Here is a 12,367-nt window from a genome sequence, read left to right as displayed (position 1 = left end):
TACCAGGGTGGAGGATGGATGTGCAACAATGGATACGCAACTCTGTGTTTACATGCCCAGGATCAAAAGCAGTAATTAGTGATCAGAACTCAGATCCCTGATATTTGGAGGTTAGGGTCCTTATTGTCCACTCTAGCTCTTGCAGTCTGCATGCATGCTGCTGTTGGAATAGTGCAGAGCTACCTACTACAGGGCTGGAAGAGAGAAATGGGTGGTCCTGCTGAGCTACAGCTGAAATTGACATCAATTATCTACAATTTAATGCCTTCTCCTGGAAGTTACAAGTTTACTGGAACCCAGAGGTCCAAAATAGTTATGTCAGACAGATCCCACCTGTGTAATTGTTGTCTAGGTGGGTCTACAGACCCTGGTGCTTCCTGTTCCACCACTGTACCATAGTTCTTCCAACTTTCTTTTGATTAGTGTTAGCATGTTATATTATTTTTCATCCCTTTACTTTTGACTGATTTGAGTGTTTACATTTAAAGTGAGTGTATTATAGACAACACATAGAGAGTGTTACTTTAATCCAATCTGATAATATTTGTCTATAGCTGGTGTGTTGGCACTATTCATTTTTAAAGTAATTACTGACATAGGTCTATTAGTGTCTACCGTATTGGTAACTGTTTTCTATTTGTTGCACTCATTCTTTTTTTCTTTCTTGTTTTTCTGCTTTCTCTAGTATTACTTGACCTCATATGATTCTATGTTATGCCTTGTCCTAGTTTATCAATCATATGCTTTTGTTTTGTTTTAATTAGCACTTACTCTAGAGTTTGCAGTATACAGTTACAACTAATATACACGCACTTTCAAGTAACATTATATCACTTTACTGATAGTGGAGGTAGCTTATAACAGGGTAGTCACAATTTCTTTCTTCTTAATCCTTTATAAAATTTCTCTCACTTATTCTACTTATCCATTTATATCATTATAATCTTCCAATGCATTTTTATTATGCTGTTAATGCTTATTAATTAAAACAGTTGTCTATTAGATCAGTTAATAAAAATCAGTTAATAATAAGGGCAAGGAGATATTTTATTTTACCTCTTTTATTATTTTCTCAATGATTTCCCTTTCTTTATGTATTTCTGCATTTCTGAAATATATTATTTTTCTTTTCCCTCTAGAACTTCTTTTAACATTTCTTGCAAGGTAGGTTTGCGATGGATCCTCTCAGTTTTTGTTTGTCTGATAAATTTTTATCTCTCCTTTACTTTTGAAGGATCATGTCACTGAATATATAATTATATAATGGTAGTTTTATTGTTTCAACACATCACTTTCTTTGTGTGTTTTCTAATGAGAAGTCTGCTGTAATTAATGACTTCAAGCTCTTTACATATTACAGCTAAAACTGGAAGCCTCTTGAGAATTTTATTTTTACTTAAAATTTAAATTTAGGCAACTTCAAGCTAGATAAAAGATAGAAAACACTTATTTAAGGAACAGAGCATTCACATATTAAAATCTAAAAAAGTGAAATCAGTGGTTAATACTAGTTGATTAGCAAAAGACAGGATAGGAGGAGAAATAGTGTGATTCAAATCAAATTAAGCAAGGGGATAGCATTCTTTTTACTAGCTTTTAGGTAATACTCTACAGTGGACAAATTGCATATTAATGGCCAAGTCAAATTGGAATCTGTAATTTGAAGCACAAATGACCACTTAATATCTTTTCACATGATTGTTCTAGCATTATGATATTGACAATGTTTTTGTATATATGTCAGTATTTAGCTCTAACAGAGTGCTTGGGGCTTTCAAATAATAAAGGATAAAACCTTTGAATGCTCACTCTGTTAATGCAGCACAGATCTTTGAGAATATACTCAAGCCTATGTTTCCCTTTAGGAAGATAAAGCCCCCTGAACTTTGGAGAAGTGGAATTTATACAAATTCACACAGAAAAGTAGTTGCCTAACTTTTTCTAAATGAAAATGTATAATGTAACCAACTATTTTTTTTTTTCCCTCTTGTCTCAGGTTTATTATGAAAGTAGTATGTGCTTGTAAGTGATGACCAATCCAAAATCAAAATTAAGAATAAAGTTCCACTCAAAATAGCATTAAAAATACTTAGGAATACGTTCAATAAAAGGAAGTGAAGACTTACAAACTAAAAATTACAAACTTTGCTAAGAGAAATCAAGGAAAATATAAATAAATGGAGCTACATTGCATGCTCATACATTGAAAGCCTCGATATTAAGAGGGCAGTTCTCCCCAAATTGATCCATAGTTTCAATTTACTCACTATAAAAATTGCGGAATTTTTTGGTGTGTGTCTAAATTAACAAGCAAATAAAATCATTATATGGAGATGCAAAACACATAGAATAGTCAAAACAATTTGGAAAAAGGTAAAGTTGGGGGATTTTTCACTTACCAATTTCAAAACTTGGTATAAAGCTCCATTCATCAAGATAGTAAAGATAGTCATATAGGCCAATGAAACAGAATTGAGAATGCAGGAAAGAAATAACTGCAATTTATAGTCCATTTATTTTTGACAAGAATATTTGGGAAAAGGACAATTTGTTCAACAAATAGTGCTGAGACAACTGGATATCCATATGCAAAAAGATGAACTTAGACCTATACCTCACACCACCCACAAAATTAACTCAAAATGGATCATAGAGCTAAATGAAATAACTAAAACAATGCAACTTGCAGAAGAAAACATAGAAGAAAATCACTGAGACCTTGGGTTAGGCAAATATTCCTTAGATGTGATGCTAAAAACAAAGGCCATAAAAGAAAAGAATAGATCAACTGGATCTCACCAGAAATCACCATTAATACACATCCATTAGAATGGCCAAAATTAATCACACTGGTAACCAACTATTTTAATAAAATTTTAGCTGCTTGTAATATGTATTCATTATCTTTTTAAAATATTATATTATCATTTAAAATCATACATTAACTTCATCTATAAGAAAACACATTATCTATCCAAAATCAAAATGTTACTTCAGACCTAATTAACATATTCATAATATATAGAGAGAGGAGTTTTGACTAATTATATTTAATAGAAAATTTAATAGTATTCACACGTGGCTTTTCTGCGAATATAAGAGCAATCTGGCTATACAGATTAGGCTTCTATGTAACTTGTAATTCATTTCGTAAAACCAATGGATTTTGAGATTTCATAGCAGAAAATTACTTAAACAAGTAAATTAAAAATACATGTGTTTTATAATATATATATTATGTATAATATATATGATACATATAAAGGATATATATTACACAATGATTTCCTTTTTCTTTTCTTTGGTTTTTTTTTTTTTTTTTTTGCATCATTCTCTGTTTTTCCCAATTGGGTCATTTCTTTATCCTATTATGATTCAGCTTAGTTATAAACTTTTCAGGAAACTCTATGACTCCTTAGGATTGGTTAGTTCATTCTTCTAAGTGTTTTCTTTGTTCTTTAAATATACTCATATTGTTCTGCTGATTACATTATATCATAATTTCTTTTATGTTGTAAGTCTGCAACTTTCTTAAGAAAAGTGACTCTATTATTTTATATACTTGCATTCTAGCATATGTTAAGTGAAAGCTGTTAGTTGTAGAAATGAGTGAATGAATGAACGGAGGTAAAATAAGATATTATGTTTTTTGTTTTTTGGGGGTTTTTTTGTAAGTACTATTTTTTTTTCTGTAAGGGAATTCTTACGTGGATAACTAAAACATTGACATTCCTGTCTAAAGAATCATATAGGATCACAAAAATCAAAGGTTCTATTAAATGGGATTAACCCCCTCCCCCCCGCAGAGAGAGAGAGGGAGTGATAACCTGATAATGAGTGTAGTTCTAAATGTGAGAGTACTGTTTGTTCAGTTGGGGAATTTTTCTATTCCAAATACTGAAAAACTGATAGAATTATTATTACCTAAATTTTAGCTTGTCTTTATTAGGCATATGATCATAGATGATTCCGTTATTTATTGTTAAGTTACTGCTATTGCAATATTACCAGTACTTTTAGGGTTAAAAGCATAAGCACAGGCTATTTAAATTTGTTTGGATTGAACAGTGGACTATGGAATGAGGATCAGGTTCATGCCTATCTCACCTTCAGTCATGATCTTGCCTGAAAGCAAGAGTTTGAAAAGTCATCTATCTAGCTTCTCCACCTCCCATAAAACATTAGAAACCTGGATACCTCTACTACAAATACTGGAAGCACCCCTTCTCCAAAGAGGGCATGTTGTTGAGTAGATTACTGGCTGTGTTGCATTGGAACAAGAATACATTTTAGAGTGAGGCAAATACGGGGACTACCCTCCATCATGTACTAGCAGGTATTTGCTACAATACCTAACTTGGAGGTTTATTTTGAGGATTAAGTGAAATGACATATGGAAGAACCTAGCACATGGTCTAAAAATCTAGTAGTTGCTCATTCTGTTCAACACTTGACAATTAAGTATTAAATAATCATCATGCATAAAATGACCTAAAGTTGGTTTAGATCTATCAAATATAAAAATCAATAAAAAATTGATTTTTTTTCCTCAAAAATAACTTGAGGAAACCACTGTAAAATCACTGAACACCTAACTATATATATACTTGGACAAGCCTCTTGGGTAATTCCTATAAACTTTAAATAAACAATATTGGTTTTCAGCTTTAAGTTTGATGTCATCTATTTTGTAAGGGAAATATATTCCTGGCTTACTTTATAATAAACATTTAAATAATAACCAATACTTACTGAGTCATATGTACTATGCATGAGGCTAACTTCTTCTACATTTTCTCTCATTTAATCATTATAGTTGCATTTAATGTCTGCCATTATATTATGTAATAATTTTGTATTGATTTTTCAACATAATAGATACATAGATTTTAGACTCATTTCTTGACATACAGCAAAAGAATCTGGTTGAATCTCATTTTCCCAACTGTATCAAGGTTGTGGTAAAATTGAACATCATGTGTGTGAAGTTGTTTTAAACCACTAAAATCCTCTATAATTGTTGATATTCTGATATTACTATTAATAAAAAATAAGAAAAGCATGTCTTTTCAAGAATTACTACTATGAATGGTACATATGAATGCTAATTTTAATTAGTTTACAGATTTACTTTTTAATTTTTAAGATAATATTACTTGATATTGTCTCTTCTTTGAGAAACTATTCCTTTAGTCTCTAAAACAGGATCTATAACAGTTAGTACACTTTGTACAACATACTATCTCAGAAAGAATAATTTTCTCCCCTAAAAAGAATAAGCTTAAGACAAGTTTCCTTCACTCTACCACCTTCTAACATCTTATACTGTAAATAGTGTTTTTCTTAACCTGTACAATGAAAAAAAAAAAAAACCTAGATTACAACAGCTTATTCAAGCAAAATATGTCCATCTGTACTTCTCTGTCCATTGCTAAGAACCTACCTAAGCAACCTTAGCATCTTTGTTGGCCACTACATTTGCCTCTTCCTGGTCTCTGCACTTCACATTCCTATGGTGGAACACCCCACACAAAGAAGCCCAAGTGATATTTAAAAATATGTATGTTAGAATATCGCACTCCTCTGCTTAATAAAATTCAAATTTCCCTAGAATGAAATACAATTTTTTTTTTTTATATAGACAGAGGCCCTGTATGGTTTGTACTTTGGTTACTGTATTAACTTCCCTTATGTACCAACTACACTATTCTTCAGTTCTTTTTTGCAGAATTCTTCCTGCTTTAAATATCTCCCTCCAAATGGCCTGATCCTTTTCATCCTTTAGAACTCAGTGGTAACATCACCTGTTCAGGAAGATTTCCCCTCATTAACCGACTAAAGATTTTTTTTCCAGTTGTTCTATCTCAACACTTTCATTACACCACTTTTCATGGTTTATTTTATGTTTACATTTATGGTTTGTTTCCTTGGTAAACTTAGTGAAGTGTTTGACAAGCAGTAGCTTTTCAAAAATATCTATCCGATAAGTGAATAAATAAATTAGTGAATAGAAATCAATGTATTAAATAGGAAAATACAATGCACCTTTATTAAGGTATTTATATGTACTGGTTGATTCATGAGGAATTATGTATTTATTCATCTTTATTTTATCTTAACAACTTAAAATATCCACTCATCTATTTCAAATTGGGTTAAGTTGACCAAAGAGTTATATTTACAAGACAAGTTTCCTACAGTGTTTTATTGAAAATACTATGTAGTTGATAACCATCCCCCCTTACACTTTCTTTTAAAAAGATTCTATGTAAATCCTGTTATTTGTAAAGTGAATTAAATGACTTGCAATAGTATTTTAACGGAGAAACTATGGGGTGTCTATTAATTGGAATTGCAATAATGTGTTAACTTTTTCATTGGTTACTTAGAATATTAGCTATGTACAACATTGCTTCTTTTTGGTCTATACAGTAGATCAGATTACAAAATATGTGTTACCAGAGTAACCTCAAAATATAACTTTTATTATCCCTTGTGGCGTCACAGTGTGATGGGATAAGAAAGCACAATGATCTCTTTTGATCTATTATATATTTAATTAGCATATTTTAGAAATAAATTTCAGCAAATGTGACTGCAAGAACCCATTTATGTTTTATGTACTATTCTTTCTACTCTGAGTCAAATCTTGAGGAAAAGCAAGGCAGTAAAAAACTGCAAAATGTTTCATCAGGGTAACGCTTTTCAAGAAAATGCCCTAACATTATAACCAAATTAAGTTAATCACACTGCTAGTTGCCTCTTTTTAAAAAATCATTTCTATAGTTAACTGGAAAATCTTGTAACCCCATGCCAGCTATGTGTTAGCTTCCTCTCTCTTTCTCTCTCTCTCTTTCCCTCTCTCCTTCTCTCTCTCTCTTCAATTTTAACTGCAAATTCCATGACTCTAAACAGCACTCTCGGTACCGATTAGAACTAGTTTATTTCTAGAGAAGCTACCCTTAGCTCCTATACGCTATTAAATTGAATGGTTAAACTTTTGTTTAAGAGGTAGAATGATGTTTTAAGAGAGATAGAAAAGAAATAAAGAAGATATTTTAACTGGTGATTGCCAAGAAAGATTGACAAATGTTATGTTTTTGGGTACCAGGAATCCCCTGAAAGCTCATTTCCTCTAATCCTACCTTTATTTTATAGTTATCCAAAACTTAGCACCCCAACACTGTGTGAAGGTGACACTCTAGAATATATTTATAAGAAAAATTTTATTTATATCAGGAAGGTAAGAAGGATCCAAAATGAACATAACATTTCAACTCCAATTCTCATTTAATCTGATCCCATAGAACTTCATCAATTTTATCATCCTCTGTTTCTTCACCAGACACACATGAATTGAAGTGTATTTCTTAGGCATCTAGGATAGTGCTAAATATGTGCCTATCTTGGGAGAATTGAGAAGAAAGCCACACATATCCTCTTCTTTAGGGTTTAACTCTTTTGCATGAATCTGGGTGAGAAATTTGTAACTCTACTTACAACATGTATTAGGGTTGAAACAATAGCATTTCCATCATCAGAGGACAAGAGATTAGAATCTTAGGCCCCAGCCTGGACCTATTAAATCAGAATCTGGATTTTAAGAAGAGCTCCAGGGAATGAATATATATATATAATTTTGAGAGGCACTGATGTTTTCATTAAAACATTGAATTTTGTTCATTAAATATTTTATTAAAATTTCACCCCATAATTTAGATTCTATGGGGCAGAAATTAGAAAAAGGTATAGCAAGAATGCCTTTTTTTTTTTTTTTTCAATTCCAGAACATCTGAGAAGCACTCTGGGAAGACTCCATATTCAGGGCAAAATCTTCTGAAGTTGTCTTTAATTACATGTCTGGCAGTTGACCGTAGGTATCAGTTGAGAAACTAAGAAAAATGAAACTGAAAAAGATTATTTTAAAACTCACCATGTTCTCATTCCTTTATATTTAACAGTTCATTCTTCAGCTTTCTCTTCCCAGATTTATCATCAGATTTTAGCTTTTCTCAGATTCCTCTTATTGAGAAGAGACCAAATTGTCTTTTTCATTTTCTCTGTTAAAATATTTTTAGTTAGATCTTTGAATTCCTTAAATACGTTTCCCATTTTCCACTTTACTATAGGTAATAACGTTGCCAAATTCTACTCTAATATGTAACAAGAAAAATTATAAGAGACATACTGGTCCTTGAGTGTATGAAGATTATACACAAGATGGTAAGCCGGTGCTCCTCACTTACAGTTAAGAATTTAGCAAGAAAAAAATTAGCTTAAGTTATAGTATAGGCAGCTTATATTGGATCTACAATTTATAAAGCATGGGAAAAATTAAACATTAGGAAGAATGGTTTGGGGAGATGTCACCATGGCTCTCATGTGTCAATTTGACCGTACCATGGGATGTCTGGGTCTCTGGTTAAACATTATTTCTGGGTGTGTCTCTCAGGATATTTCTGGAAGAGATTAGCATTTGAATCAGTGGGTGAGGCAGATGGATTTCCCTAGTGTGGGTAGGCATCATCCAATCTACTGAGGACCTGAATAGAACAAAAAGACAGGGGAAAGGAGAATTTGGCCTCTTCGCCTGCCTGTGGAGCTAAGACATTGGTCCTCTCCAGACCTAGGACTGGGAATTGTGCTGTCAACTCCCCTGATTCTCAGGCCTTTGGATTTGGACTGAACTGCCCCACTTTGCTTTCCAGAACAAAGGAGTCAAATGTGCTCCTCATGTTGCATTATTTAAGTAGCATCAGTGCCACAAAGCTTAAATGTTTTGTTTTCACAGTTTGGGTGCTTTCACACAAAATTTGAAGATTAAAGAATATCAGAAATTCATTTCATTTATCTTTCTACTTTAAGGTAGAACTGAACCTGACTTAAATTCACAGTGTTTACAAAATTTTTTATAATGTCCCTTGCAACATTTAAAATCTACTATCTAACTATATTCTATCTGAGTATAATTGAAATTTATGCCTTTGGCTTACTTTCTCTGAAGCTGAGTAGCTGTTCTATTTGTACTGTGTTTTGTAACTATCAGTTAGATGAAAATAATTCTTTTTTAAGAGAAAAGTTTGTTCAGAGTGCAACTTTCATGTTTTTTCTTCCAATTATGTGTAAAAGAATTTAGATTGTAGTAGCTTTGTGGATAATTAATATATATTTATAACCATAATCTGATAGGCCAATTAAATAATATTGTATTATAACATAATAATTTGGGATATTTCTTAATTTTCCTTCAATAATAATATACTTCTACATATTGTACAGTCTTTTAAACACAAACACAACACACCTCAACATTTATGGGTGGGGGTGCTTCTGATACATAATTTCATTTAAATTAAGGTCTAAGCAAATGCTGAGAAAACATGGGCTAGTTAATTCTTTTTTTTTTTTTTTGTAATCAACAAATTTCCATCTTTTACTTGCTATCAAGGGTGCTGGACAACACAAGAAAAAAACAAAACAAAATAAAAACAAAAAAAGAACAAAACTGTGGATTGTACTATAATAAATTCATTGTTTCCATTATCAGTTGATCAGTCTTCAAAATCCTATAATTAGCACCCTCTCATTTCATTCTGCAGAGCCAAACTATTCTAAATCTTTCATCATCCTTCTCAGGCATTTTCATTTCTTTCTGCAGATGTACTAGTTTCTGTGAAACAGCGATAAATGTTGTAAGCTGTAATGGATACTCTTTGTCTGATGTTGTCCTACTATAGGGGGTTTGAGGGATTTGGGGGCTAAACATTTTTGAAAAAGATATGACCAAGAACTTACAGCCGTACACTCAAGGTTAGTTTGTGAGACTCGGACATGTGATGATGTAAGGAAGTCTCTCACAGCATGAGACTTTACAGAGGCTATGGAGGGTGCATGGGAGACCCCATCCAGGAGGTGAGAGACGGGTTGGAAAAGGAGCTGCATATCTAGGTAATGTTGACTAGCAGCATTGACAGAGTTTCTGGTCAGAGAGCTCAGAAGGGCAGCAGCAGCTTGAGGTCTTTACAGTTTCAGATTTTATATTATCTATTAGCAGATGGTGGGTGTAGATTTGTGGAGTAGGCAAAGCAGGCAGACTGAAGATGTCTAAAAATCTTATTTGGGCTATATTTAAAACAATTGGATGCATAAAAATTTCAGTTTAGTACCAGCAGGCTTTTGAACTAATGGGGCTCAGCCTTCTGGGAAGAAATGACCAATCTAGGGGCCGATATATAAAGACCATCATTTATACAGCAACTACTTACTTAACACATCCATAACCTACTCACTTCTTTCTTCATTAAACTTTCATAGATGGGGATCTTTCCTCTTTTCCAAATCTAATATTTATTCTTATGTTCTGGATTCTATCCCTTGTTGACTTCTCAGGAAATAAGGTTTATTAGTAGGACCTTCCTTCACCTCGAACATTATATGTGAAGTATCTGAGGAACAAAAGAACCTGTTGTTCTTGAGAAATTAACACTACTACAGAACATAGGATAACTCAGTATTTACCTTGAGCTTTTATTGACTAGTTTGAATTAATAAGGGGAAAAATCCCAAGCATATTAGGAGTCTTTTCCTGCTTCCTGCCCTAAAACACAAGATTGTGGTTATAGGCCTTGAGGTTACCCAGGTTTATACCTTAATTGAATAGAGGGGGCTGAGAAGAACATTTTTAATTACCTCTTTGTATTCTGTGCCCCACAGTGAAAGATAATCCTTAGATCCCTTATTTTGCCTAAGGGTGAACTTTAAGCCTATTACCTCTCTTTATCATCTGTCTCAAATATCTCTTTACCCTATCTATCAGCTATTTTATTTATTCTATCATCTATCTATCAGCTATTTTATTTATTTATGTTTTCTTCTTTTCAGGTTTTTATTTAAATTCCACTTAATTAACATACAGTATAATATTAGTTTCAGGTGTAGAATGTAGTGATTCATCACTTACATACAACACCCAGTGCTCATCACTACTAGTGCCCCTGTAATACCCATCACCCATTTAACCAGTGCCCCCACCCATCTCCCCTCAAATAACCCTCAGCTTGTTTTCTACAGTTAAGAGTCTGTTTTCTGGTTTGCCCCTCTTTTTTTCCCTATGTTCATCTGTTTTGTTTCTTAAATTTCACAAATGAGTGAAATTATATGGCATTTGTCTTTCTCTGATATATTTCACTTAGCATAATTCTCTCTAGCTCCATCCATGTTGTTGCCAATGGCAACATTTCATTCTTTTGTATGGCTGAATAATATTCCATTTTATATATATGCCACCTCTTCTTTATCCATTCATAAGATGATGGACATTTGGACTCTTTCCATAATTTGGCTATTGTTGATAATGCTGTTGTAAACATGGGGGTGCATGTGTCTGTCTTTTCAAATCAGTATTTTTATATCCTTTGGGTAAATACCTAGTAGTGTAATTGCTGTGTTGTAGAGTAGTTCTATTTTTAACTTTTTGAGGAAACTCCATACTGTTTTTCAGAGTGGCTGTACCAGTTTGCATCTGTGTGTCTTTGGAGAAATGTCCCTTCATGTCTTCTGCCCATTTTTAACTGTATTATTTGTTTTTTGGGTGTTGAATTTTATAAATTCTTTATAGATTTTGGATACTAGCCTTTTATCAAATATGTTATTTGCAAATATCTTCTCCCATTCCATAGGTTACGTTTTAGTTTTGTTGACTGTTTTCTTCACTGTGCAGAAGTTTTTTATCTTGATGAATTCCCAATAGTTTACTTTTGCTTTCGTTTCCTTTGCCTCAGGAGATATACCTAGTAAAAGTTGCTATAGCTGATGTCAGAGAGGTTACTGTCTCTGTTCTCCTCTAGGATTTTGACAGTTTTCTCTCACATTTAGGCCTTCCATCCATTTTGAATTTATCTTTGTGTGGTGTAAGAAAATGGTCCAGTTTCATTCTTTTGCATGTTGCTCTCTAGTTTTCCCAGCACCATTAGTTGAAGGGGTTGTCTTTTTTTCCACTGGATATTTTTTTCTGGTTTCTCAAAGATTAGTTGACCATACAGTTGTGCTTCCATTTCTGGGTTTTCTATTATCACTGAATTTGTGTATCAGTTCTAGCAATTCTTTGGTGGAGTGTTTTGGGTTTTCTATAGAGTATCATGTCATCAGCAAATAGTGAAAGTTTGACTTCTTCCTTGCTGATTTGGATGTCTTTTATTTCCTTTTGTTGTCTGATTGTTAAGACTAGGACTTCTAGTACTATGATAAATAACATTGGTAAGAGTGGACATCCCTGTTTTGTTCCTGACCATAGAGGAAAAGCTCTCAGTTTTTCCTTGTTAAGGATGATATTTGCTGTGGGCTTTTTGTATATGTCCTTTATTATGAT

Source organism: Zalophus californianus, chromosome 10 (genome assembly GCF_009762305.2).
Source record: "Zalophus californianus isolate mZalCal1 chromosome 10, mZalCal1.pri.v2, whole genome shotgun sequence".
NCBI classification, from domain to species: Eukaryota; Metazoa; Chordata; class Mammalia; order Carnivora; family Otariidae; genus Zalophus; species Zalophus californianus.
This window is presented reverse-complemented; position numbering follows the sequence as displayed.